Here is a 6,699-nt window from a genome sequence, read left to right as displayed (position 1 = left end):
CACACACACACACACACACACACACACACACACACACACACACACACACACACACATTATATATATACATATGTATACCCTTAATGAGCTCCAGTCAGTTTTCTCTAAACAGACTTCAGACTTCTATTGCACTGCGCAGGCTTCTTCACAAGACAATCTACACCATAAGCGACAACCAAGTGGTACTTTAAAGTGGTAAACAAAAACAGTGTTTATTGTGAAGTGGTCCTCCCTCGCTTCTTAATTTGAAAAGCACTCGGCATATTAGCAAGCAGAAATCAGTCTTCCCGCAGGAACAAAAGTTAACATTCTGTCGGCACAGAAGCTGAAGAAGAGAAAAGAAATAAAACTAAGCATTTTACTCGTTTTTCTCTCTCAAGGGCAAAAGAGTTACTGTCCCGTCTTTTTATAATGCCACCAGCAGCACCCCGTCTCACCCCTCTTTTGGCAAGGTGCCATAAAAACTCTTGCAAGGAGGGGGAATATTAGTATTTCTGCGAGTCAACACCCTTGTTTTCTTGTGGACCTTTGCTCTGATTAAGGATCTTGAACAGTCTGCTGGCATTTTTTATTCCCTCCTAAAACTCATTTTCTCGCAGGGAACCTTCAGACATTCTACAAAGATGGGGTCGGCTTTGTCAGTGACCTCTGGCACCGACTGTCTGTGGAGCGCATCCCAGATGGGTTGGACTCTGGCCCACACTTCTTCCTGCTCCCTTGCTCGCCCTGTGTCTCTCACTATCTGTTGCTCTCCCCGTCTCCCACCCCCTCTCCACTTCACCCTCCCGATAGGACAGAGCAAAGAGCTTGGGTCGCTTGGCACAACGACTGAATACTGGAGTGACCTTGCAGGGCTCCCTAATGGAGAACTTGGCATTGTTCCACAGTTTCTCAGCCAACAGGCATGCATCCCTTTGCCACCACCGCCACCTCCTCTCAGTCTATAGATCCGGGCTATACTCACCTCTACCCCATCCTTCCTCCGTGTCCCCGCCCAAGAGCTGGAACACATAACATCAGTGACATTAATTGTCACCAGCAACAGTGGCTGATAAAAGCTCCCTGCTCCCCTTTCGCTACAGGGATACAATCGAGCCACGTGGGAATTCAGTTCGCTCCAAGGAACCTATGCAATAAGATGACAGAATAAAAGACTTTTGTTTGTCTGTGTGCGAGTGTGCATTTATGGTTCTTTGCATGTCTGTGTTTGTGTTGGAATCTCGTTAGCCCACTGTAACCCTCAGTCAATAAATGTGATGGGATTAACCGATAAGTAGATAAATCGTATCTAAGAGTATTATGTCGGGATAAAACAGTCCTTAAGTCATCTTGGATGATGCGTTCCTAAACCACACTCCCTACAGTCAACCAACAATATTATTATGATGTTTCCTTCATGCTGATTGCTTCTCAGAGCTTGCACTTAACATGAGTGATGTATTGTAGCAAAATGTGGCAAATTGAAATGAATATTTAATAGCTTAATTAATAGAAATGTACCTCATTGCACATTCATACTATAACATACAGGAATGGTTAAACATTAGCAAATAAATCAAGCTCTAAAGCCAATAGCCTTTGCTATATACTTAAACTCTATTAAATGCTCAGATCACACTGGCAATAGATTGATGTGGGGTAGATTTAGGTTTCTAGGTAGTAATTTAAAACTTTGAACTTTCTTAACTAAAATTACATGTTGAGTTACTTTTTTTGTAATAATCATAAGTAGGACTGCTTGGTTTTATGCCAGTACTTTAACAGGCTGGCTTCTTTGTCCTGTCAAAATCTGTTTTAAAGTACTGATGGAGGCTGAAATGTGATCAGCTAAGATATATCTGCTTTTATCATCAGCACTTTGATTGTGCTACTGCTGCAACACTGCTATTAATTCAGAGCACAGCTGATGGAACTGGATGCAGAGAGGAGGCTAGATGCTGTTAAAACTGGTTCTGAGTCTATGAACTCATTTTGATTGTGCAGAGATGACTCCACAACATTAATAAAATAATCACATTTTAAGCCAAGTCTAGTGCCGGAAAGATGTAGTACAGTTAATATCACCTTAGCAAAGATAAACTAACCATGTGCTACATTTGTTCACTGCAACTGCAATTGACATTAACCTCTATTTTTGTACTTACTTGTTTGTAATGTGGTTTTGTTTTGTAAGTCTTGTAACTTGATGATTCCTAGATTACATAAATAAAGTTTGTAATCCTGTTTTACGTGTGCACAATAGGGTCACATGTTTGGAACATAAGTAACTTGGTTACTTAGTGTGGACAAATGACCTGAAAAGCAACACCCAGCAGGTCATATGAAAGCAAGAGTTATGAGCCCCCAACAGAGTGTCCTTCTACAGTCTGTCTGGAGTATCCCCTTTGTGTCACCTGTTTAGTGTTGTATGAGAGTGCATTTGTTGACAGTGTTACAGGAACACTGGATGTCAATGACGAATTAAAAGCAGATCAGGAATATCAAGAAAATGTTTCTTCCTTTTGGCTTAAGGTGACCTTTTCCATGCTTGATGCAGAAACAAAAAACTTCCATGTACGTTTAAAAAATCACATAAATGTAATGAAGAAGTAAAAAACTTGATTTTAAGGAAAAATTCTCTATCCACCTGGGCAGAGGACAAAATGTTATCTCTGGACAAGTCTTGTTTTGCTCTGACCTTATGTGGACCTCTGGTTCAGTGCAGTGTTCAACACTGAAAGTGAAATTAATGCACTATTTCTGAATAACTAACGGAACAAAAGAGCTGAAGAAAGCTTGTTTTGTCCAAAATAGCTGGCAAGAATTTTAATGAGCCTCTATAACCAAATTTTCCTACACTCTTGAAGATATACACGGAAGTAAGGATTAACAGTGTCCAGGGCCACTCCTATTTTGAAGCCAAATATTTTCAGCTGCACTTGTATACGTGTTTCCGACAGGATATGAACATCAGACCTTTTTCTATACTACTGACATATTTAGTTTAAAGAAAATCAAAAGTTATTCTTTTCAATCAAGACCTTGGAACAATCAGAAGGACCAAGCCCGAGGATCTCAAACTGTGCTCTAGCTTGCACAGGACTTCAAGGATTGTGATAGCCACAGGACATAGCCAGCTGAGCCATGAAAGTAGAATCTTAAAAAATCAATTCTGAAACTCACAGGTAGCTGCAGTGGAGATCATTTCTCCTTCAAGAATTGCTGCAGCATTTTGGAGGAGTTGTAAGGGGGAAGAAACATTTTTCAGAAACTGCAGAGAGGAACAGAGTCACAGTAATCCAAATGAGGGAAAAATGTGTATATATATATTTATTTATTTATATATGTATACAGAGGACAGTCTCTAGCTGTCCCTGGGATGAAAAGGCCTCAGTTTAGAAACATTTCTACTGTCAGCAGGTGGCTTGCTTGGATGTGCAATTGGCCAGCCAGGTAGACAAGATACAGCTTTGGCGCACTGTCACTGTGGACTTGTTGGGAAATCACTAGGGTGTTATAAATAGGAAAAGGTAAATGAGCCAACCATTTGACACCTCACATTTGATGTAGCAGCACTTTCCTTGTGATTTGTGATTCCAAGGTTTCTCTGTAGCAAAAAACAGAGTAGCTAGGCTCCCTTTCTTTCCAGAATATGTCCAATCTTGTACCAGTTTTACAGTTAAAAGAAAAAAAATAAGATTCAATGAGAAATAGCACCTCCAAAGAACGAAAAAAGAAAAACCAAACATTATCATTACTTATTTTTTGCTGACAGGAAAAATATGTAATGATAATGTTTCATGCCCCTGTCCCTACATCAACTGCCAACAGTGTTGCTCAGTGACAAGCTAAAGTTGAAGTAGAACACGATGCCCCTTTCTTTGAATGCTCAGAATGCAACATAGAAAAGACATTCTACATCTTAGCATTAAACTAGTTAAATACAGATGTGAGTCTGCATTTGAGATACTTTTTAAAAATATAATAATAGCAACAATAATAGTAAACAACAGTGACAAACACTCAAAATTACAACTTTTGCTGGTAATTTGAAAAAAAGAATCTGCGTGATTGTCAAAGGAGCTTGCAAAGAAAAGCGTCTGGACTTCTTTAAGTTGCTTGAAGACGTTTCACCTCTCATCCGAGAAGCTTCTTCAGTTCTTAGAACTGAAGAAGCTTCTTTGCAAGCTCCTTTGACTACGATAACCTGGATGACTGAGAACCTTCACAGACAAACTGTGTGATTCATTTGTTTTCTTAAAAAGAAGATTTTGCCATTCAGTTTCTACACTACTGTACAAAAGCCTTTAGTCACCACTCATTTCTATATAATTTGTAAGGAAAGTGGAACATAGGCACAGCAATTGGTTGAAACTTGTGCAGTCTTACATGTAAATACATGGAATTTCACTTGAAATTCCATATCTTGTATGGCCACATTTATCCTTCACCACAACATGAACTCAGGCGTTTTTGTAATTTCTTTCAATAGTCTTCAGGAACAGTTCTCTGGGCTTAAATGACACCAAAGCGCTTCTTTTCATGTTGGCTGCCTATCTTTCATTCCTTGTTTTAATAATGTTTAGAGTGTTTTTCTCTGGAGGGGTCAATCCATGAAAATGTTTCATTGTGTGTTTTTCTTATCAGCTTTTGTTTTTACTGCATTGGCTGTATGTTTGGAAGGATTGTAATGCTGGGAAGTTAAGCTGTTACCTCCTGACCTCTTAGGAACATACTGGCAATGATGTAAACCACATATTTCAAATTTGGATTCATCACTCCAGAACAATGAATAATAACAGCATGAAATTATACAGTCTTTTCTTGTTTTGCCACTAATTTTCAATACATTACTTTGTAATTTGGCATACCTCATCTTTTTCTCTTGGTTTTTCTTCTTTAAGAATGGCTTAAGATTTTTTTTTCTGACTTTGACTGTTCATTTGTTTTTCTTTACCTCTCCAACTTTTTAAGATCTCCAGATAACTATTGCTCAATATCACCTGAAAACAACAAGATGTAAAAACTGCTTTTTGTGGCTAAATAATACAGTAACATTTTGAGTAACACTACTTTTTAAACTGTTTTCTTCCAGTGTATTTTACATAATTTTCATTAGAAAGCAAATGAAAATTTTAAATCTGTGTCTGTATGTGTTTTTCAGTGTGCACATATATAACAGCTAAAGTTAAGTCACAGATGTGGATAACAAAGGTTCCCATAGAGATTTGGCTGATTTGACCTGTTTTTATGTGCATATTAAGTGATATTAATGAACCTGCCTCTGTTTACCTGTAAGACACCTCTTTCAACCTGACCTTCGCAGAATATTTTGCACACATATTTAAATCACATAACAACACAAAGAGCAAAGAAAAACAAAGGTTGCATTAACCTAATCCTGTAGCTTTAGTAGGTTCACCTGCTAGACTCTGGACACAAACCCATGCAGGATTCTCAGCTAGGCTAAGAGCATCATCAACCACACCACCTGCCTGCCCTTCTGCCATCCCCTCGGACCTCTGCCTTCCACATCTGAGCCTCAGCCTCCTGCCCAAGTAAGCCATTCCATTCCAGCAATCACTATTGCTCCAGCACCAACCCATGCACCCACTAACTCCTTTCCTCTCTCTCTCCCTCTAGTAAGATCAGCAAGCACTGCATCAGCCTCTGTTTAAGTAAAATGCCTCCGGTTGCTGTACTAGGATCACCTGCCCTGTACTATATTGTGTGTTAAGCCAAGGTTCTAGGTTTTGTTCCTGCCCCACACTAGCATTCCCCCCACCAAGCCCATTGTATTTCACGCCATGCCAAATTCCTAGGTTTGTCTCTCCTTGTTTTTCTTGTGATAAATAAAACCACTACTTTAGTTCAACTATCCTGCCTCCGCACTTCGTCCCGCACTTGGGTCCAGTTTTGTACTGGGTCTACACTGTGAGTCTGAGTCTACACTGTACACCTGATGGAGAATGCAAAGGAGGATCACCTAAGATACCATTGACTTTGGTAGCATAGAACCTCAATCCACAGCTGAACCAGCATTCCTAAAACTGGCCTCAGACTGAAGAATGGAAGAACCTTTGTTACTGCCTGACATGCCAAAAAGACTTTTGAGCACAAAGTAGAAGACGATAAGAAGATAACTTTGTGTGTATCTTATCGATGTCTCGATGTGGCAGAAAAGCAGTGTGACACTCTGGGATGAGAATGTGATAACTATCCACTTGCTTGAGTGAATCTATATTTTTATCATCTAACTGTCTGGAAAGCATTTATGTACTGTTATGTGGCCAAGGACTAAACAAAGCAATAAACCTAAAAAAGAAAGCTTCCAAGAAGCGTAATGTATTAAACTCATGTTTGATCCCTGACTCTCACACTGCTCGCTGGTCATTGTAAATGAATGTTATAAGTCATGAATGATGAAGTTATGTAATCCAGCATGATATCTGTTAAAACTCTATACTTTTATGTTTGTTTTTTTTATGTTTCCAGCAGCAGGTTTTATTATCTCATGGCCAGACACACTAGTTTGCATTTGAGTAATGGCATGTTGTGTTCAAACATATGAATCTATACCTTAAAAATGATCTTGCCTTCAATTTTATTGGAAAATGCCTCTATTTAGATAGATAGATAGATAGATAGATAGATAGATAGATAGATAGATAGATAGATAGATAGATAGATAGATAGATAGATAGATAGATAGATAGATAG

This window comes from Haplochromis burtoni, unplaced genomic scaffold (genome assembly GCF_018398535.1).
Source record: "Haplochromis burtoni strain Fernald_Lab_line unplaced genomic scaffold, NCSU_Asbu1 Contig_2, whole genome shotgun sequence".
Lineage (NCBI taxonomy): Eukaryota > Metazoa > Chordata > Actinopteri > Cichliformes > Cichlidae > Haplochromis > Haplochromis burtoni.
This window is presented reverse-complemented; position numbering follows the sequence as displayed.